This window comes from Narcine bancroftii, chromosome 2, assembly GCF_036971445.1.
Source record: "Narcine bancroftii isolate sNarBan1 chromosome 2, sNarBan1.hap1, whole genome shotgun sequence".
NCBI lineage: Eukaryota > Metazoa > Chordata > Chondrichthyes > Torpediniformes > Narcinidae > Narcine > Narcine bancroftii.
Genome location: NC_091470.1, coordinates 356,361,771 through 356,385,494, shown reverse-complemented (window position 1 = coordinate 356,385,494; position 23,724 = coordinate 356,361,771). Strand labels below are relative to the sequence as shown.

The 23,724-nt window shown below is 43.1% G+C and overlaps 1 protein-coding gene across 9 annotated transcripts in view; it reads right to left on the bottom strand.

The window, feature by feature from the left end:
- Positions 1-23,724, bottom strand: part of ankrd12 (ankyrin repeat domain 12) — a 266,417-nt gene that overhangs the window by 233,605 nt on the left and 9,088 nt on the right. The window contains exon 1 of one of the 9 annotated variants that reach the window (XM_069922376.1): positions 17,552-17,674. The exons of the other annotated variants lie outside the window; for them this stretch is intronic. The gene's annotated coding sequence lies outside the window, so the exon portion shown is untranslated. Of the gene's footprint in view, positions 1-17,551; positions 17,675-23,724 lie in introns of those variants that run through there. 9 annotated transcript variants of the gene reach the window in all.

The following is a 23,724-nucleotide window of genomic DNA, read 5'->3' as shown; positions in this document are numbered from 1 at the left end:
GTTATCTTTCTCAGACAAAGCATCTAAACGTCATCTAGTCAGGAGTCATACAAGTCCTACAACAGCAAGCATTTTTAATTTTTTTAAAAATTTAGACACACAGCAGAATAACAGGCCTTTCCATCCCATAAGCCCTGCTGCCCAAATACCCCAATTAATTTACAAACCCATATTTTCTTTTGAAACGTGGGAGGAAACCAGAGCACCTGGAGGAAATGCACATAGTCAAGGAGAACATACAAACTCCTTACAGACAGCACTGGATTCAAATCCGATCGCTGGCTCTGTAATAGTACAGAGCTAACCATGCTGCCGTAGGGGGTGTAAACACCATAGTACCATTTAAATAATCTTTTTGGCTAATTACAAGACTTTTGGAGAGGATGAGATTGAGAATTAATGCAGAATTGGGCACTCAAAGGACAACATATTCAAAAATACCAAGTAGCATAAATGTTAGTATTTATGAGAAAAAAATTGTGTCTAATGATAGAAATTGTGCAATAATTACCTTAAATAAGAAAACTCAACAGGTCAACGAGCATCAGTAGGGGAAGGAAATGTCAACCTTTCAGGTCCAGACCCTTCATTAATTGCGATGGAAGATCTCCATCTGAAACATCAAGAATTCCTCCCCTCCCCACAGATATTGATCCATCTGCCAAGTTCCTCCAGCTGTTTGCTTTGGTATCAGCTACAAACATTCTAAATATTAAAGTATATAAACAAAGACATTGAGATGGTTCTCTCTACCACTTACAATTAAAATAAAAATTAACCAGAGACCTGTATAATTCAGCATTGTAAAGATTTACATAGCATCACTGCACATTGGACTTTCATAATTCCACAACAGCAAAATAAAAACAGAACTTATTTACAACCTGAAGAAAATGATAGGAAAAAAACATGGAACTATTCAGAAGAAATGTCAGTGTTTAAATACACTGGAGCAAATATACCCATTAACAGATTGATGACAATTTGTACAAATAAATTATCTTCCAACAACACTGGTACAAAAAAAATGTTGTGCATGGCACCAAAATGCCATTTACATCGGATGTTTGCAAGGGTAGAGCCAAAACAATTTTTTTGACAATTCTTTTCATTATTATAAATTCAATCTACAATTAGAGGAAGCAGCTGCAACTGAAAGAATTGAGAATTGCACACAGGCGTCAATACAAACACTAAAACAGTCTGAGTTCTCAGTTGCAACTGCCAGAGTTCTGATCCTACTGCATTATTGGCGAAGGATCATTATGTTCAATAGTTATTTGTACTCTGCCAGAGGCTGCTGTTGTCCAAGTGACTGAGACACAGATCCAATTACCATGTGGATAGATGGAGAGAAATCAGATATCATTTCTACAAAAGTTAAATGTCCGAATATACATGTCACTGAACTGAAATCAAATTAACAATTTCATGAGGATATGCAGGCTGCAGTTGAAAACTAATCTGTAAAATTGAAACCCAAAATACTACAAAATTAAATATAATAATTGTAAGATAATTATAATAGCATTTACAAAGTACAACATTGATAAAGCACTGGAGGAACAATTTTTGTTGACCACTGATTGTTTGGAGCCCTCAAAAACACACCAACTTTATGCAAAGACATGGACAATCAAAGCAGACCAGCTCAAATCCTTTTACTTTTTTTTATTTTTCTTTTCCATTGAAATGGAATTAATGCACTTAATTTTCAAACTGATCTGCTGACTTATTTGAAGAATTTTTGACAAGATCCCACTTGGGATACTGGTCCAAAAGGGAAGAGACACAGGATCGAAGACAATTTAGCAAATGGAATCTAAAACTGGCCAAGGACATTGGTAGAAAATTGCCTTTGTTACTTAAGTTTGTAACCTGCAGGACACCACAAGAATTGATGTTGGGCCCCTTATTGTTTGATATATGCATTAATGATTTGGATGTAAATGCAGGAGATACAATTAGCAAGTTTGATAACAGCACAAACGTTAGTGTTGAAAGTGATACCCTTAGTTACTTTACAGGACAAAATTGACCAATTGGTAAGATGGGCAGAACAATGTTAAGTAGAATTTAATCCCTATGCATGGGACAACGCATTTTGGGAAGACGGAAGGAGGCTCAGAGATACTGAATCAATGGTAGGTCCTAGGGATTAGTGGACAGCAGAGGTCTGCTGCTGTACAAGTCCACGGATACACCGCAACATAGTCTACTAAAAGAGCAGAAAAGCTATGATACAACTTGAACAAACTTTGTTCCAGCTATGGATGAACTACTGTGTGCAAATCTAACTGGAATACTACAGAGATCTTTATAGTACTGGAGAGAGTGCAGAGGAAATTCATCAGGATTCTACCAGGAATGAAGTGTTTCAAATGTAAAGGAGCACTGAATGGGTTTTCCCCTTGAGTTGAGGAGGCTGAGGGAGGATCTGATAAAAGTACACAAAATTATAAGGGGTACAGGTAGGGTAGACAGTACAAAACCTTTCCCCGGCAGAGTTGTCTAAATGTCAGATGGGATAGTTTTAAGTAAAAGAGAAAGGGTTTTGAGGGGGAAGTAAGTGTGATAGTATGGATACTATCACCAATGTATATATTTACATGTAGTAGTAATGATTGGCTGAGAGCTGTAGCCACACCCACTGGCAGGTCATAGAGGGGTGCTCCTAACCAGACCCAGATCAGTCTGGACTGGTCGACCTTGATGAATTACGCTCCAATCTTTTGCAAATAAAAGCCTTGGCTTGACTCAACAAGTCTTTGAGTCATTCGATGTGCTTCAATTTTATTAGCAAAAATTTCAACGGCTGTGACCAGAACGCCTCAGCATCGACCCGCAGTCAGCTACTACCCAGAGTGACTTCAGGCACTGGATGAGGTGCTTCAAGGCATACCTGCAGTGATCAGTCTCCATTGTGGAGGAAAACACAGATAAACTGCTAGTCCTGATGTCCATGGTGTCCACAAGGGTCTACAAAAACATCCAAGACGCGACCTCCTTCATGGCTGCCATGAACGTGCTAAGGGGACTCTACGAGCGGCCTGGAATAAGGTATATGCTAGCAACCAGAAGACAGCAGCCTGGTGAGATTACTGGGTAAAGCTTGAGCGGCCGGCAACACAGACGACCTCATCCGGGACGCTTATGTGGCTGGGGTCTGATCCAATGAAGTGAGGCAACGATTGCTGGAGCATGGGGGAGACAGCCTGGTGGAGACCGTCTGAATCGCTGAAACGACGGAGGCGGCAGCTCCAAGCATGGACGCCTATACACAGGGCTGGGCCCCCCATTACGATAAGAGTAGAATGCCTGAATTTCGCCCAGCCTCCCCACGCCCTGTCGATGGCCTCGGCAGCGCCGCCACACTACCTGACACAGCCCCAAAGTGTTACTTCTGCGGGAGGGAGAACAGTCGATCCCTGTGCCCTGCGAGGAAGGCCTGATGCCAGAAGTGCGGAAAGAACGATCACTTCACCACCGTCTGTCAGTGAAAAATGGCTGACGCCAAGCACAGTGCCTCATGCAAGGCCCAAGCGCCTTCCCCAAATTTCATCCTCATAACTCTCATCCAATGAGAGTGAGGAATCGATCGCATGGCAACGCTTGACGTCGCGACACAAGCACCACACGATGAAGGAATCACCCTCGCAAAGCTCCAGCCTCGCCACTATGACACAACGCTCCACCCTCGCACTGTGACACTGATCCCCGACGTGGCCCCCCCCCCCCCCACCCCACCCACCCAATGGGACCTTAGAGCCAGCAGGCCCCGATGGACTGCCTGCACAGCGACGGCTGCCACCGACTCTGACTGGGTCCCGGCTCCGGAGGACCCCCGTCGGCCCGCATGCACCATGAGTACTGCCGCCTCCGCAACTTGCCGCGACGGCCTGCCCACGCTGATGACATCACCGCGCGAGCATAGTGCGCACCAGGCTGAGGACCTGTGACTCTCCGCCCCTACTCCACCGACGTGAGGATCCACCGGACGGCCCTCCCCAGCGACGCGTGACATCATCACGCAAGCCTCCACAATCACCAACACAGGCAGCAGCCCCACTCCCTGTATCAGTTCGCTGTTCCTTGCCCGGACGTGACCGCCTCCACAGTCATAAATCCTCTGCACAGCAACTTCGCCACTCTCAGGTACCCCAGTTACATCCACAGTGACTGGGGGTCCTCATTTATGAGTGCGGAGCTGAGGCAGTACCTTTTGGAGCGTGGTATTGCTTCGAGCAGGACCACTAGCTACAACCCATGCGGTAGTGGGCAGGTTGAAAAGGAGAATGCCACCGTCTGGAAAGCGATCACGCTTTCCCTCTGGTCTAAAGGCCTCCCCGCCACTCGCTGGCAGGACATCCTCCCAAACACCCTACACTCTATTAGGTCCCTGCTATGCACTGTCACGAACGCTACTCCTCACGAATATATGTTCTCGTTCGCACAGAAGTCAGAGTCAGGAATGACCACACCGGCTTGGCTGACAGTCCCTAGACTTGTCCTGCTGAGACGTCACATCCGGTACTCGAAAAACTACCCCCTAGTCGACCGGTTAACACTGTTACACGTGAACCTGCACAACACTTGTATCAAGTACCTGGACAGGCGGGAGGACACTGTCTCGGTAAGGGACCTGGACCAAGCCAGGTCTAACATTGTCACATTCCAACCCCAACCTCCATCCAATCCTCCTCTAGGTTACCTGCCGGGACAGTGAGACCTGCAGCACTTCGCGGATATCAACGGCAGCAGGTTGGACCAGCCTACGGCCAACGACGATTGTGGACTAGGCGAAACTGTGTGTGTGGACTCCAACGATAATATTCCGCCAGCTACTCTGATCCCAGTGCCACGCGATCACGTCGGACAATCAGGCCTCCCAACCGCTGCAGCCTGTGAACACTGCATGCTATCCCCCCCTTTTTTTTTACTCAACCCAGGGGTCAGTTCTTAAAGAAGGGTGAATGTGATAGTATGGATACAATCACCAATGTATATATTGACACATAGTAGTACTGATTGGCTGAGAGCGGTAGCCACACCCACCAGCAGGTCAGAAAGGGGTGCTCCTAACCAGACCTAGGTCAGTCTGGACTGGTCGACCTCTATGTAATACGCTCCAGTCTTTTGCTAATAAAAAGCCTTGGCTTGAGTCACAAGCCTTTGAATCTTTCAACGCGCTACAGTGAGGAAGATTTTTTTTTCCCCCGAATAACCCAAAATTAATGCCTTGTGGTTCCAGTTGGTCATAATTCTTCCCCCCCTCCCCAGTTAAACAAGAGAGTTTTTTTTCTATTCAGATGTCTTGCCTCCTTTTTGCTCACATCATGACAAATGGGTTAGGCCAGAAACATTTGAAACCGTTTGCTTCCTGTAGATGCTGCTTGACCAGCTGAGTTTCTCCAGCACTTTTGTGTATTGCACTTAAAACAGGATGTAGTTTCATACAATTCCATAGAACTATACAGGCCTTCTGGCCCAAATGCTCTGCCAACTTACATATACCTAAAAAATAAAACCCTCCCTATCTCATAACTCTCTACTTTTCTTTCATCCATGTGCCCAAGCGTCTTTTAAATGCCTCTATTTAGGCCTACCTTATCTAGGCCCCTCAATCCTGTAGACCTCTGTTAAGTCACCTCTCATCCATCAAAGTTTATTATTCATCAAAACAACTGAATGTCATTTGTAGTGCAAGATACAAATATGATAGAGAACCTCAGCAGGTCATGTAGCATCTACAGGAAGCAAAGAGATATAACTAACATTTCATCCTGAACCATCTGTTTTGAGGAGAAAATAGGTCCCCGAATAAAAAGGTGATGGGAGGAGGGAAGGGGCAGGGAGGAACACAGTCCAACAAGCAAGAGATCATAGGTGGATAAGGATGGGAGGGCAGAAGATTTTAAAAAAAGCTGAGAAGTGATAGTGGAGGAAGTAGCTCACTCAGTGGAGAGGGAAGGGGATTGGGAGCTGAAAGAAATGAAAGGATAGGGAACGAGTGAGAAGGGTTTAAATGGAAACCAGAAAAGTCATTGTTAATGCCATCTGGTTGGAAAGTGCAGGAGGGTTGGCAGGTGTTGTTCCTCCAATTAGCTGGTGGCCTTGATTGGCAGCGCATGAGGCCATGGACTGACATGTTGGTGTGGGAATGGAACACGAAATTGAAATTGTTGGCCACTGGGAGATCCTGTTATTGCAGGAGAGAGAGAGAGAGAGAGAAGATGCTCAACAAAATGATCTCTCAGTTTGCGTCCAGTTTCTCTGATGTAGAGCAGACCACAAACTGAGTACCAAACGCAGATTCACAAATGAAATGTTGCTTCACTTGGAATGACTGAGGCCCTGAAATAAGGCAGAGGGAGGAGTGGGTGCATGCAGCTGTTCTTGTGGTCATAGGACTAATTGCCGAGGAGGCTATTAGTGTGAAGGGATGAGTGGACAAGGGTGAACCGGAGGGAGCAGTCCCCACAGAAAGCTGAGTGGGGAGGAGAGAAGATGTGTCATCAATGAGCAGTCAACCTGAATTTATTTTGTTTTCCTGGTCTCCATTCATCAGCCAGCAAGGAGGAGAGAATACCCACCAATGACAATTTTTCTATCACATACAAAGTAATCAAAAGACTGACATAAAAGCCAGTCACATTGTGTTTGATCTCAATTTTCTAAACTTCCCATCAAAAGTAAATTTCATCAATACATTTTCAAACAAAAAACACAGGAACCAGGATGTACTATTAAAAAGCAAAAATGTTTGCAAATTATAATGTGCTGAGTGCTGAGAACTACAAGTTACTGATTTTGCAGTTAGAGTGCACAAACACTTCTGCAATGCAAAGGCTGCTAAATGCATTAAACTGCTTTCTGCATAATAAAATTCCTTAGTACTAGAAAAATCAATATCATGGCCACGTTTTCAAAAACAAAGCTCCCTCAAAACCATACACTACAGTCTGGACCCACGGTCAAGCAAGAGAAAAACTGCCTGCTGACAGGCACAAAATTGTCAGAAAAGATGTACTGCCTTGCGTTAAGCTATTGCTTTTAGCTACACCACAAAAACCACTTCTTCAGTGAAGCTTAAGCCTCTGGAAAACTGCAGTACTGTTGTGTTTATTTCGCCACTCTTCTGCTGAGGCCAAGTTGCAATTAGCAATGCAAAGTAACTGCAGAATTACTGACTAATGTCCACAGTGGATTAACCAATTAAAATTAATACATTTCCCTTAGCTTTGATGCATCCAATTTGCAACAATCCTGAATTTATAGCCCAAGTTGTATAGGACAGAAATAGGATCTTCAGTCCAACTCAGATGCCATCCTGAGCTAGTCAGTTCTATTTGTCCACATTTGGCCCATAACCCTGTAAACCTTTCTATCCTGTTCAAAATTCTTTCAATCATTGTAACTGCATTCACTTCTACCACTTCCTCTGGCAGCATGCTCCATCCACCTGCCTCTTAAGCCCCTTTAAAATCTTTCTCTTCTTTTCTTTGGCTTGGCTTCGCGGACGAAGATTTATGGAGGGGGTAAAAGTCCACGTCAGCTGCAGGCTCGATTGTGGCTGACAAGTCCGATGCGGGACAGGCAGACACGGTTGCAGGGGAAAATTGGTGGGTTGGGGTTGGGTGTTGGGTTTTTCCTCCTTTGTCTTTGTCTTTTGTCAGTGAGGTGAGTCAGTGAGGTCTGCAAACTACTCTTTGCAGACGATGCCGCTTTAGTTGCCCATTCAGAGCCAGCTCTTCAGCGCTTGACATCCTGTTATGTGGAAACTGCCAAAATGTTTGGCCTGGAAGTCAGCCTGAAGAAAACGGAGGTCCTCCATCAGCCAGCTCCCCACCATGACTACCAGCCCCCCCACATCTCCATCGGGCACACAAAACTCAAAACGGTCAGCCAGTTTACCTATCTCGGCTGCACCATTTCATCAGATGCAAGGATCGACAACGAGATAGACAACAGACTCTCCAAGGCAAATAGCACCTTTGGAAGACTACACAAAAGAGTCTGGAAAAACAACCAACTGAAAAACCTCACAAAGATTAGCGTATACAGAGCCGTTGTCATACCCACACTCCTGTTCGGCTCCGAATCATGGGTCCTCTACCGGCATCACCTACGGCTCCTAGAACGCTTCCACCAGCGTTGTCTCCACTCCATCCTCAAAATTCATTGGAGCGACTTCATCCCTAACATCGAAGTACTCGAGATGGCAGAGGCCGACAGCATCGAGTCCACGCTGCTGAAGATCCAGCTGCGCTGGGTGGGTCACGTCTCCAGAATGGAGGACCATCGCCTTACCAAGATCGTGTTATATGGCGAGCTCTCCACTGGCCACCGTGACAGAGGTGCACCAAAGAAGAGGTACAAGGACTGCCTAAAGAAATCTCTTGGTGCCTGCCACATTGACCACCGCCAGTGGGCTGATATCGCCTCAAACCGTGCATCTTGGCGCCTCACAGTTCGGCGGGCAGCAACCTCCTTTGAAGAAGACCGCAGAAAATCTTTCTACTCTCACTGTAAACCTATTGTTCCACTCCCCTACCCTGAGGGGGAAAACGATGGCAACTATCCCACTCCTTAGTTTCCTCTGCTTGAGGAAAAAGTAGCCAGAGCCTATTCAGTCTCTCTTGACAACTCAAGCCCTCCAGTCCAGGTAGTATCATTGTGAATCTTTTCTGCACCCTCTCTAGCCTAATCACATTCTTCCTATATTCTTTGGCTTGGCTTCGCGGACGAAGATTTATGGAGGGGTAAAGTCCACGTCAGCTGAAGGCTCGTTTGTGGCTGACAAGTCCGATGCGGGACAGGCAGACACGGATGCAGCAGTTGCAAGGGAAAATTGGTTGGTTGGGGTTGGGTGTTGGGTTTTTCCTCCTTTGTCTTTTGACAGTGATGTGGGCTCTGCGGTCTTCTTCAAAGGAGGTTGCTGCCCGCTGAACTGTGAGGCGCCAAGATGCACGGTTTGAGGCGATATCAGCCCACTGGCGGTGGTCAATGTGGCAGGCACCAAGAGCTTTCTTTAGGCAGTCCTTGTACCTCTTCTTTGGTGCACCTCTGTCTCGGTGGCCATATATAATGGAGACCAAAACTGCATATAGTATTCCAGGTACACTTTTCACCAATGCCATATTTACTTGCAACATGTGTGGCTCTCGTTTTCACTGCTCCCGATGCAAATAGGCACAGCACACAGAAATCTATGGGTTAACTCTATTAGGTAGCAACTACCTGAGAAAGCCCTTTCTCCTGCTATCACACTTGAAGCAGTCTCCTAGGGTCTCTGCCCAACAAAAGGACGGATCAAATATTTATATATTTAAGCAAGTTAGAAAAAGGTTAAATCAGTCACAAACTCATGTGATCTAAATAACATACTAAAAGTAAAACATTACATGTAGGACAAGCAGCAAACCCCACCCCCATCCCCCAAGCCTGCAGTCTCCATGGTTATACATTAAGGTTGAAAAATGTTGTTAAAACAAAGGAACAGTCTACATGCGTAACGGGTGTGTATTAGGACTACAATAGCTGTGGAGAAATTCATGGCACTGTCTTGATTACTGGCTGCTGGGCTGATCAAGGCTGAAGTTGTCAAGGCTGATACAGGACCCTACTTGTAGAATGAGGTAGCTGTGAACCACTAATTAGTGGGGCCTGGCAATGGCTGTCTATACAAGTGTACCTGCCAAGTGATGTACAAGGAGCAGCCTTAGTCCTTGTTCAGGGCTCACTTGGTTGTAGATACCAAAGCTTTATGAATGACACTCAGGATATTAATTCAGCATCACAAGTTAGTGAATTAAAGCATATATGTTTTGAAGTTCATCAAGTCTGAATTTATTCCCTAGCTCCAAACCAAGAGGACGACAGAGCTCCATATTTTGGCACTGTGAGCAGGATTCACTATAGAATAAAGGAAGAAATGGAGAAGGGGGCTCTGCAAAAGAAGGATCTCGTACTTGGTGCCGTAGGCGAGTCAGACCCTGAGTCTGGTAAATATTCATCAACACCACTACATGAGATGTAAAAATATCCTCTGGCTGATGCAAGGTAATATTAATGACACCCAGAACCATGTTGTATTCTGCAATTTGTGTAAAAGAAAGTAAACCAGATGTTACTGGGTCAAGTTTCTTGGAGAAGTAGGTGACAGGCTGTTGTCAGTCTCTGTGGTACTGGGAAAGGACACTAGTGGCACATTCCTCTTTTACTGTTACAAACAGAGCAATTGGGTCGATCATAGGAGGGTTGGCCCAGAGAGGGGCGTGATATCACGGCTTGTTGGAGGGAAGAAAAACCCTGTTGCAACTGCTCTGCGAGAAATCAGGTTGGGCCTGCTCTGAGAGTTGAAAAGATGTTTTACACTTGGATGATGAGCAAGAGGTGAGGGATTAGTAGGTGAGCAAGACAATATCCAGAATCCAAGTGTGGCAGAAATTTACAAGGGTGGGGGTGGTGTATTAATAATGGGGGCAATGCATTCCAAGGTGAGTGATCAATTGGAGGCAGAAAAACAATGGCCAGAAATTTCAACATGGACTTCTGGGGGTTGAGGGGAAGATGGCATAGCCACACCAATGCTGGAATTTTAAAAGAGCAGTAGTGTCCTTCTGGCATACCTCCTCACTGGTGACCAGGTCATCGACATACTGGAGTACAGTGGCACCTTCAGCGGGGGTGTGAAAGTGGCTAGTTGGGATGTCAGACACATGGGGTGAGCAGTCCACGTACATGGCTGGCCCTTTTAGGTAAAGGCAAAAAGGTATTGGCACGGCTCTGCATTTGGGATGGGAAAAAAGCATTGTGTAAATCCACAAGGGAAAAGACTGAAGCATTAGAACCCAGATCGGTATGGTTGCTGGATAGTGCAACCACATTGTTAATGGCTCCAAGGTCTTGGACTAAGCAATACTCCAAATATCCAGGCTTTGAAACTGGGAAAATTGAAGTATTGCAGAGCAATTTATATGGTACTAGGATCCCCTGCAATAAAAAAACAGATCATGGGCTCAATCTTAGACTTAGCCTTGGGTATGAGTGGGTAATGAGAAAAATCAGGTAATTTTGCTTTCAATATTTTTATTGTTTTCATCAATGTTACATAGGTAACATAATAAAATAAAGTATTAACAAATCACATATACTGTAATAATAAAAACTGTGTTAAGACCTATGTTACATTGGAAAAAAAACTAAAACCTATACTAATTGTCAACTTTCTCCCTTCGGAGGCTATTGGGTAAACAAACAGTCCACTTCCTAATAAATAAAAGGAAAGGGTAATCAATGGGATCCAAAAAGTCAAAAGTAAACCAACCTTTTTGAAATTTTGAAAATAATTAGGAAATTAACCCCATAAGGAAACAAAATTAAGTCATTTCAGTAGTGGAGCATCTCATTTTTCCCCCAAAGTCAGGCTTGAGTATGAGTAGGAGGGACAGCATCTTTCCATCTCATTAATATGGCCCTCCCAGCAATAAGGGAGGCAAAGGTAATTACATGGGAACAGCGGGTAATTTTATTAGTTCTTTAATAGCAATGTGGACAGTATCAATGTTGATCCTTCCCATTTCTGTCTTACTGGAGGCCCATACTTCAGGTTCCACGCCAACCATTGGGGTCAAACACTGATAAGTTTGTTGGTCAAGATATATGGTTGGGATAATTGTAGAGTTTCCTTGGGAAAGCACCATGGATTAGCCAGGTCCACAAGGATACATACTAGGAAACCCAGATCCTTCGGCTTATGATCAGACACAAAAGTAATGTGAAAAAACAAAATGGGACCGTTTCTACATGATGGAATCTATTGTTATCAAAAAGGCAGTTGCTGTGGGCCCTTCAATTTCTTCCTTTACCAAAAGAGAGAAGGGTTGTTCTAGTAAAGGAGTGTAGAATGATTTTAACTCCGATTTGCTGCTGGAGGGATTATAGGCCAAGGTTATGCGAGGATCTCGATGGGCAGGAAATGGGACTGCTGAGGAATTGAGAAGTGTCCAGCAATGCAGGATGGCAAAGTTAAGGTACTGATGCATTGTCAGTGGACCCGAGATCAATATGCCCTCGCTGATTCATTCAATTTGCAGCCCTAGGCCACTTAACATCTCCCTTGCCGCTAGAGTTATCCTGATGTTGCCACTCGCGGCAGATTCTACCTCCTATGGGAATGCTAGTTTGTAAGAAATGGGAAGGGTCTGGGTAATAAGTGTGTAACTAATTACAGAACCCTCAAATGCTTAGAGTGAGATAGTCTTATCTGAAAGGGGCAGACAGAGCTAACTGACAACTGACTGTTGTATAGAGGAACAGGTTGCTACAGTGTCATCCATATACTTTAAAAGGTGCCCACAACAGGAGGGTGAGGAGGAGTTCAACAGTTGGGTTGGTAATGAGGATGGGCCATTTGTCATGCAAAACTGTTATGGGGGAAAAAATGGGCCAGGCGGGGCCCAGAGCAAAGTCACGTGTTCTCTGGCATCTGGGGTGCTCTGGGCAGTCCCACTGCCAATGCTCGTTTCGACCACAATTGCCATGCTCATCTCAGGAGGCTCCCCCTTGTCAGTAATTTATGACCCTCCTTGAGACCCTCTATGGGTGGATAGTTTGCTGATGCTGAATTAGGTGGGGGGGGGAGATAGTCTTGTTGGTATGTATCCCATGGGGGGGGGGGTCTCTGGCTTTCTCCATGTGGGACAGATGGTGTGTGTCTCCTTTGCTGGAGGTACTTTTCTTGACTGATCAAGTGAGTGTTTTCAGAACTGTCTCAAAAGGTTTTCACAGCCTGATTACGTTGGGCTTGCGTGGATTCCGACTAATTCATATTGTTAACTTTATTTAATTTTGTCAGCCATCTCATCGGGCAGGGCTTGGAGAAGGAGAGCACGGTACTGTGGGGACTTGTCCCCTGCTGCGTACAGTTAATTCTCCCCCCCCCCCCCCGATCATGCAGAATTGAGGCATTAAACCGTCTGGGGTCTCTCTTAGGTTTATACTCTTAAGACAGTTACATCTACTGTATGGGAATTTCTTGGGCTTACACTCAGGTCCATTGAAGGGAATTTGTTGTTGGAACCAGATATTCAGATGTATGTAAATAATATACTTTATGGTTTGTGAAAAAAATTGTGAAGAACTCCTTAATTTCTTTCAAATCAGATGATATAGCCTACACAAGCAATCTTTTAAGAGATTACACTTCTTTGTCATTGGCATGGACCTATTATCTAACACCATTATAGAAACATCATCAGTAACCCCATTTCTTCCAGTGCTCAAGAGATAGGTGGGCAACACAATTCTGGGTATTTTGTAACTTCAACAAATACCCTTTATCATTATTATTACCAAGTATTATATATATATATATTCAACCTTTCTGCTTCTTTCAATCATGTCACTCTGGAACCAAATCATGTTACATTTTACTTTGGTTAATATTCTAACCTTTAACAGTTTAGTTGTTCACTTGTCTGTTCAACACAATCAATTTCAGTTGTTTTTTTTTTAAATTTTCTGCCTTTATCTATCCTACCCTATGCGGCTGACTGTTCCCATAGTTATCTCCTACGACAGTTCACATGAAAAAAATAATTTCAGGATATGGGATTTGCAGGCATCTTCAAGGTGGTGGTGGGCAAAACATTCTTCTACATTATTGCTAGTGTGAGTATGCTCTCACGCACACACGCCACTCTTACTCTTCTAGGACAGTGATGGTAAATCTTGTCGAGATGAGAAATTCTGCAGTCATCCCACCACAATTGTCTCATATTCCATCATAGAGTTTGCATATCTTCACGGTCTCTAGCAGCTAGGATATCGATGCCCATCTCCGTTATTCAAACCCATCTTTCCACAGTCAACAAATGTATTATTAATTTACACAATTGCTTTTAATTTAGTGAAAGGTACTTCACAGATTTATTACTGAACATTATTATTTAAGCAGTATTTTTAAGTACCAAGCCAATAAGCAGATATCTGGGACCTTTTCGTGCACATCATTAAAAACAAATGATCAAGAGTTTGTGAACCAGCAGTGGGCATTAGCAAGCTTAGAGCCAATGTCCTTGATAGGTGAAGATGCAAAGTGATTAAAATCAGAAATTCTCAAGGAGACCAGAATTGTGAAGTTAACAGTGATGAAAAGATGAAAAAATTGAATACAGGAATGAAAATTTTAACAATTGAAGTGAAGCCAGCCTAAGATGTGAAATAAAATTGGTGTAGAATATGGTCATATATTTGGGTGAACTTGAGTTTACAAGGCTTGCAACAGATTATTCAAAATTAGGAGATAAACAACTGCAAAGATCAGATTTCCAAATTCAGGCAAGTTCTCTCCCCACCGTGGGAGCAACCATTCTGCCCCCCGGCCGCAGCCCCCACCCAATCTCAGCCCTTCAATCTCTCCTCCTCCTCTCCCCCCCCACAATCACAGCAGTCGTACCTCATCCAGGGGTTTCCCTTTGACGGAAGCACACAAGCACTGACATCACCAGAGTGACCAGGTCTGCCATTTCCCCTTTCAAACCACTGGACCAGGACACTTGGTTAAGTTTTACAGGGTTCAGTCTGGGTTGGACCCTTTCAAATCGCCATGTAACTGGGTCGCTAACTGTGCAAATTGCCCTGTTAACTTCATTTTACACAAGTTTGAAAAGGCCTAATGTGGGGAAGGAGGGAGTCAGGTGATAGAGTGGACATCGGCTTATTTATAAATGCAAGTATTTCTTGAAAACTCACTTCCTGTAGGATTTTGTTAGGAATGTCAATGGAAAAGTTGGAGGTGTGGTGTGGGCTGGAGACACAGGCACTACCATTGAGACGGCTGTAGTGAAGCATAAAAGCAGAGGAGATACAATATTGCAAAAATTGACAAAATCAAGAGGAATGGGAAGATTTTTAAAAGCTAACAGAAGGCAACTAAAGCAGTACGGTAACAGGTTATTTCAGCCCACGAGTCTGTGGGACAAACCCAGTACGTTTTGAACAGTGGGAAGAAACTGGAGCCCTTAGGGAAAACCCAAGCAGACATGGGGAGAACATACAAATTCCTTACAGACAGCACAGTGTTTGAACCCTGGTCCCGATCACTGGTGCTGTAAAGGGGTTACGGTAACCACTACGCCAACTGTGCCACCCACATTGAAATATGAAGGTAAGCTATTCATTAATATAAAAGAGGACGCCAAAGTCTTTTTTTCCTCAATATACAAGTAGTAAAAGGAAGGCAAGAGAGAACATCAGAGCACTGGAAAATGATGCTGGAGAAGTGGTAATGGAGAACAAAGGTATGGCAGATAAGATGAATTGGTATTTTACCTGCCTTTATAATGGAAGACAACAGCAACATACCAGAAATTTGAGAGTCAGGGGCAGAAGCTACTACAAAGGAGAAGGTACTTAGGAAGCTAAATGGTCTGAAAGTGGGTAAGTTATACGATAATTTTTCATTAAGGATCTTTGATGCCAAATACAGTGAAACCTCGTTAGAATGGGATTCATTAATCTGCAGAATTGCTTATAGCGCAGGTGTCTGTGGACCCCAAACATTGATTTTAGGATGCCAGGCTAACAGTGGCTAACAGCCACAAACTCAAAAATGGACTCCTTATGACTCATTTACAAGATGTGCATATTAATATGTGGAGTTTAAAGGTCTTATTATAGGGTTTGAGTCACAGTGTTCTGTTTGCCTGCTTCCTGAATCATGACATATATTTATCTGTTCCATGACTTGGCTTTAACGAGGTATGAAATCATGGACCCCAACTACCGCGTTCTAACGAGGTTTTACTGTACTTCTTTGAAGTCAAGAACAATCATGTGCCACATAAATCTTATCCTGCCAATCCTGGATATTGTCTAAATAGTATGACAAAATCATGGCTTTTTCATATTAGTTTTACCTATTAAGGTTAAGTCCTTTCAATGATTAGCAATAACCTCACTTCTGGTTTTCTGAAGTAGGGAAATCTTTAATTAATCAGCAGAGATACATGGACCTCAGACTCTTATCTGAAAGTAAACTATCCAGAGATTCCTATCCAATTCTAATGTGACACATCTCTAATTTGTTCTTAATCTTAACAATTTAGCTGGACTGACTCAATACAGACATTTTCCACAGGTGTAGCCATTCTGGAAGTACTTACTAGTCACATATACCCATATGCTACAGTTCTGATGGAATATTTGGGCTGTTATTTTTTTCTCTTACTGTAAGATATTCATTCTGGGATATTTCAGATAACTGATTAATCTTTAAATACAATTTTTTTTAAAGATACTATCATCAAGTTTTTTTTGTTTTTACATGTGGAGCTAATTTTGATTTCTCACAAGAAATATTTCATGCTCTACTGGTTTTAATTTCTTTCAGGAATCTATTTGAGCAATGTATCATTTGTGTGCAGCTGTTGCTGCCTTCCACTCACCAGGCATGGAATTCTTGGCAATCATGTATAGAAAACCCTTTTCAACACTCCAAGTACAAATCACTGAGCTTTTTCATATTTATTCTTAGGATGGTGGTAATGCCGTTGTGAGAATGTAGGGAGCTGGGCAATACAAGGCAGCCACTGTACCAATTCACACTTTTAAGAGGAAACTTTAAATACACATTAGTAAACTTGCAGAGTTTTCAGAGCTAAGATTGATATATGTAAATAATGAAATGATTAAGCAGTGATAGCTCATTTGTGTTTGAGTGGGCAAGGAAGATCTGGAATCCAAAGCACAAGTTTCAAAAGAATAAAATTAGTTTGGTGGGAAGGAAGAGATAACTTATTTTACTGCCATACTTCTAGAATAAATTGATGTAGGAGCAAAGTGCAAACTTCCTTCAGGAATTCAATGAAGTGGACAAGATTCTGAGAGGACAGACAACCAGAAAACTTAAATTCAGTTTATGGCATTTTGTTTACTCTTTCACCAATCTTAACACTTAAAAAGCAAGATAAGGTTTGAATTTCCTATTCAACCTTTCATCTTCCATCTAACTCAGTCCTATCCTACAAAACACAACTCACCATTCTCTGAATTAGTTGTTCTCCTACCTCAAGCCAGAATAATAGTGAAGCATAAATATCTTCAAGAAAAAGTGGATAGCAGAAAATAAGCAAGAATTTTTTTTTAATTATGTCAATTTAATACAAAAATTGACCCCTTGTGAGAAAACTAATTTTAAATCAGAGATTGTGAGAGACCTCTACTCTCTGATAAATGACAGTTGACATTAACTATTTCTCTTTTCGTAGATGGTGCCTGACCTACTGAGCATTTCCAGCATTTTTGTTTAATTTTAGATCTCCTGCAGCTGATGTTTTTATTCACTTTCAATTTCTAATCTAATAATCAGATTATATTTAGTAATCTGCAACTTCCATTTTCCCCATATCACTTTTTTTTCCAGATTTAAACCAGTCAACCAGTAAAATCAAGACAAACTGTATTGGCAACAGAGGGCATTAAGCAATGAAATATGTACTATGGGAGGGGGAAAAAAAGAGCAAAAAGAAAATATAATAGACTTTACCTGGATTCCAGTGAGCTTCTGCTCCAAAAATAACGTTGGTTTACTTGCATTTTGGAAAAATTTTTGAAATTCAACTGAAAAACATTCAATTTTATTCAGTTCTCCACCACTTTCCAATAATACCAACTTTTGGTAATTTTAGCATCTTTTTCTCATCCATACTTTCTCAATATATTTTTTAAAAATCAACAGGAAGGAAATAATTTGGTACCTGAACAGAGAAAACAATGATCAGAAGCAGCACGATTTTTCTCAGCAAGTGTTGGACATACTTAAAAGGTTACGCTATGTGGAACGAGAAAGAAAACTAGCATTTTAGGTTGAAGTCCCTTAATCAGAACTGGGAAAATACAGAAGGTTAGCTTGAAGATGCAGAATCGAAGAGGGGTGGTTATTTCAAAGGTTAATACCTCTGATAGAGTGAAATCAGTAGTGCTATAATGTGCTGTTCATGGAGCTGTCTGTCTCCACAGGTGTAAGTAGTAACCTAAGCTTCAGTTTGCCTGGCATTTGAATTTTCCATCCCAACTAACATTTGTCACCTCCTACATAAGCCAATAATTCTCAATGCATGTTCGAGGAACAGCACTTCCCTCACCATCCTCTCCAACTTAAAACTGCCTCATTTTCCCCTCTTTGACCAAGGGTCTATGACTGAACTGTTTACTCAGTTTCTCTTTCCAGATATTCCTGTCCAGGTGAATCTTTCCAGCATTCATCTTTTTATTTTAGATTTCCAGCATCTTAAGTTTTTTTTTTAAAAAAATCACCTCTGTAAACGTTGCAACCTTCAGAACTCATTGTGTGAGAGTATTTAGAGGTGGTTTCAGAGAAATTGCTAGAGCAGCTTGAACACACACATTTTAAAACACAGAATATTTGCAGAAGGCAACAAAGTATCGACAGAAACTTGCCTGGAAGAGCATATGATCTTTGCAGGCAGAGGAGAAGAGTTTTGCTCTCAGAAAGGGAGTGCTTGAAGCAGAGAGAGAGAGAGAGGAGACAGAAATCTGTTCCAGAAGGACAAGCTGGCAAACTTTGGAAGGCTGCCTGGTCAAAGGAGGAAATTGGCATCTGAAAGGTGACCTGAAAGAAAGAGGATCATTTGGAGAACCCTGAGGGGGGCAAGTTTCGTCAGCAAGACTGATTGAGAAGGAATCAGTTGTGGATGTCCTGGAAAAGAAATCTCTCTCTGAAACAAGCAAGAACCCTTCTGAGTGGTAACCATTTGCCTGTTAAGCACCAAAGACTGGTGAACTTTGTTAATGCTAACTTTTGTGCACAGGACAAGAATGGCCTGCAAACAGTGAGATTGGATTGTGATCCAAAGAACTTTTCTAATCTTAAATATACATTACACACACCTGTACTTAGTGTTAGGGCGGGGGGATTAAGTAGTTAGGTAGGTTAAGTAATAAGTTAAAGTTTAATTCTGTTTTCTTGTTCAAATAGAATTAAAAACTACTTTTGTTTAAGTAGCCTGGTGTTGTGGTGCATATCTTTTGCTGCTGGTGTTTGGGGTCCTCTGGACTCAGTAACATTTTATGGGGACTTATCTGGGATTTTTGATTTCAACAAAATTTCATTAATTGTTTAATTAATGCCACAAATACCACCAACAATTCAGAATTTAACTCACATCTTTTCTATTTCCCACACATAAGCCCTCCCCGTCTTCCCCCTAGATGCAACAAAGACAGGAGTCCCCATGTTCTCACTTATCACCCACCACTTCTGCATCCAATACACAAATCTTTGCAATTTCTGCCTCCTACATGATCCAACCACATGCCACAATTTCACCTCTCCATAGGGACCACTCCTTTCAGGACTCCTCTGTCCACTCATTCTTTCTCATTAATTGCCCCCTCAGTACCTACCCCCATAACTGCAGGGAATGGTATTCTTGCACTTACACCTCATTCTTCACCACCATTCAGCAACCCAAACAGTCCTTCTAAGTGAAGCATCACTTGTGAATCTGCAGGGGTCATCTACTGTATTTGATACTCCCGTTGTGGCCTCCTCTACATTGAGAGACTGGACACAGCCTAGGAGATTGTTTCGTTGAGTATCTTCACTCTGTCTGCTGCAACAATGGGAACCTTGCAGTGGCCAACCATTTCAATTCCATATCTACAAGTCTGTCCATTCTTCATACACCTCAAACTGAGGCCACCAGTAAATTGGATAAACAACACCGAAAATTCTGTCTGGACACTCTCCAACTAGATGACATTAACAACGACTTCTCCATTTTCAGTTAGTGACCTCCCCTGTCTCTTTCTCTCTCTTTGCCTATCCTTCCTCCAGCTCCCCTCCCACCTCTCCAATCACTTCTCAGGTTTCTTCTCTTCAGCCCTCCCATCCATATTCACCTGTCTTCCTGCCTGTTGGCCTGCCCCTCCTTCCATCTCCTCCTCCCACCTTTTTAATTCAGGTGCCTGCTTTTTGCTCATAGCTTGCTGGGCGGATTGAAGACTGAAACATTGTTTATATCATTTTGCTTCCTATAGATGGTGCATGACCCGCTGAATTTCTCCAACACTTGTGCATTATACTACAATCACAGGGTTTGAAAACTTTCTTGTTTAACTTCATTAATTGCTTTTTGTTTTTCAAAATTGCCAGTTCTGCTGCAAGGTTATTGATCTGTAACACTGGCCCATTTTCCCACCTTCACAGACACTGCCTAATCAATTTCAGCATTTTTCTTTTGCTTTTAGATTCTGTTACAGTTCTGACCTGCATTTCATTGGCTTAACTTATTCCTTTGGTTTTTTTCCTTCACGGTCCTCATAACTCATCAACCCAGATGGGTTGATGTGTAACCATGTAACCCTAGAAACCCCAACCTCATTCCCACTAGATATTTCCTTTGCCCCAACCTGCCCTTATACCGAAAACCACCAGATTTGTCTTATTTTCCGTCTCCAATGCAAATCATTAACCATTTCTCTTCGCACAGATACTGCCTGACATTTTGAACACTTTTAGCATTTTCTGTACCTATTCTGCTTCTAGCATCTGCAAAATTGATTTATGAAAAGAAATCTTTCTCTAATTGCCTTCCAGACACACTGTTAGAAATGTTTGTACACTTATGTAAAGCCACTGAAAGCTAACATGCATGTGCCACAAGCATTACAAATGCAAAATGTTAGTCTTCAGCACAAGAGGATTTGAGTACAAATTTAAAGCCATCTTATGCAATTATAAAGGGCCGATAGTTTTGTTTACTTATGGTCTCCTTGCATAGATTGAAACACTATGGATCAAGGGTTTGATTATCCAACTGCACGAAAACCAACAAGGTCGGGTCAGATACAGCAATGAGCTCTCTGAACCTTTCTCCATTAACAATGGCGTGAAGCAAGGCTGTGTTCTCGCACCAACCCTCTTTTCAATCTTCTTCAGCATGATGCTGAACCAAGCCATGAAAGACCTCAACGATGAAGACACTGTTTACATCCGGTACCGCACGGATGGCAATCTCTTCAATCTGAGGCGCCTGCAAGCTCACACCAAGACACAAGAGAAACTTGTCCGTGAACTACTCTTTGCAGACGATGCCGCTTTAGTTGCCCATTCAGAGCCAGCTCTTCAGCGCTTGACATCCTGTTTTGCGGAAAATGCCAAAATGTTTGGCCTGGAAGTCAGCCTGAAGAAAACTGAGGTCCTCCATCAGCCAACTCCCCACCATGAATACCAGCCCCCCCCACATCTCCATCGGGCACACAAAACTCAAAACGGTCAACCAGTTTACCTATCTCGGCTGCACCATTTCATCAGATGCAAGGATCGACAATGAGATAGACAACAGACTCGCCAAGGCAAATAGCGCCTTTGGAAGACTACACAAAAGAGTCTGGAAAAACAACCAACTGAAAAACCTCACGAAGATTAGCGTATACAGAGCCGTTGTCATACCCACACTCCTGTTCGGCTCCGAATCATGGGTCCTCTACCGGCATCACCTACGGCTCCTAGAACACTTCCACCAGCGTTGTCTCCGCTCCATCCTCAACATTCATTGGAGCGACTTCATCCCTAACATCGAAGTACTCGAGATGGCAGAGGTCGACAGCATCGAGTCCATGCTGCTGAAGATCCAGCTGCGCTGGGTGGGTCACGTCTCCAGAATGGAGGACCATCGCCTTACCAAGATCGTGTTATATGGCGAGCTCTCCACTGGCCACCGTGACAGAGGTGCACCAAAGAAAAGGTACAAGGACTGCCTAAAGAAATCTCTTGGTGCCTGCCACATTGACCACCGCCAGTGGGCTGATATCGCCTCAAACCGTGCATCTTGGCGCCTCACAGTTCGGCGGGCAGCAACCTCCTTTGAAGAAGACCGCAGAGCCCACCTCACTGACAAAAGGCAAAGGAGGAAAAACCCAACAACCAACCCCAACCAACCAATTTTCCCCTGTAACCGCTGCAACCGTGTCTGCCTGTCCCGCATTGGACTTGTCAGCCACAAACGAGCCTGCAGCTGACGTGGACATTTAACCCCTCCATAAATCTTCGTCCGCGAAGCCAAGCCAAAGAAAGAACAAAGATAGCTTTGTTTACTTATGGTCTCCTTACATAGATTGAAACACTATGGATCAAGGGTTTGATATAAGAGGAGAGATTCCATATATTATGCCTGAATTCTCTAGATTTCCGAGTGATGAGATGCGATCTCAATGAAATCTCCGCAGATCTCTTGATTGAGAAGTCTTGGGCCTAGGGTGAAAGTTACAAAATGACGCATCTGCCTCCTCGGCTCCAGGGAAAACAGTCCCAACCTATTCACACTCAAGCCCTCCAGATCTGGTAACATCCTGGTGAATGCTTTATCCACATCTCTGCTTGATGCCATCTCTCCTATAGTTTAAGGGTTAATGGCATTCTTCCTATAACCATGCAACCAAAAACTGCACACAATATGCGGTCTCACAAATCTTTACATTTGTTACATGATGCTCCAATTCTTGCATTTAATACCCTGCCCGATGATATTGCAAAGACCTTCCTCACCACCTAGCTAACTTGCGTGGCCACTTTCAAGGATTATAATTATACCCTTAGGTCTCCCTGTTTTGCCACACTCTCCAAGGCCATGCTATTTACTGTGTATGTCCTGCCTTGGATTAACTTCCCAAAGTGTAACACTTCACACATGTCCAAGTTAAATTCCATCTGCTATTCCTTGGCCCACTTCCCCAGTTGATTTAGATCCTGCTGTAATCTCAGATAACCTTTTCCAAATGTCCATGACATCACCAATTCTGATGCCATCTACACACTTACTAACCATGCCAACTACATTTTCATCTAAATAGTTAACATAGCTGACAAACAACAGCAATGATTTCTGCAGCTCACCACTGGTCACAGGCATCCAATCAGAAAAGCAATCCTTCAGTACCATCCCCCGACTCCTAATACCAAGCCAATTGGCTAGATCACCCTGGATCCCATGTGATCATGCATGCCCTCGTCAAAAACCTGCTAAAGTCTGTCCACATCAATGCCACATAAATTCTCATGGCCAGAATTAACTCATATCCAAGACAAGACCTGGACCCCCTGCAACTTGCCTACTGTCAAAAATGTTCAGCAGAAAATCCGATCTCACTGGCTCTCCACTTAGCTCTGGATCACCTGAACAACAGTAATAGGTACATCAGGTTGTTTTCATTGATTACAGCTCAGTTTTCAACACCATAGTCCTCTCAGTACTGTTAAGTTTCAAAACATAGGCCTCTGCACCTCTCTCTACAACTGGATCTTTGCTCCTCATCAGAAGATCAGGAAGTACAGATCAGTAACATCATCGCCTCCTCATTGACAATCAACACAGGCGCACCTCAAGAATGCGTGTTAGCTCACTGCTCTATTCTCTCTACACCCATGACTTGTAGCTAAGCACAATTCAAATGCAGTCTACAAATTTGCTGATGACATTAAGGTTGACAGTAGAATCACAGACGGTAATGAAGAAGCATACAGGAATGAGATAGATCAGCTAATGGAGTGTTGTCAAACAACAAACTTTCATTCAACATTAGCAAAGCTAAGGAATTGATTCTGGATTTCAGGAAAGGGAAACCAGGAGAACAAAAACCAACCCTCATCGAGAGGTCAGCAATGGAGAAAGTAAAGAACTTCAAATTCCTGGGTGT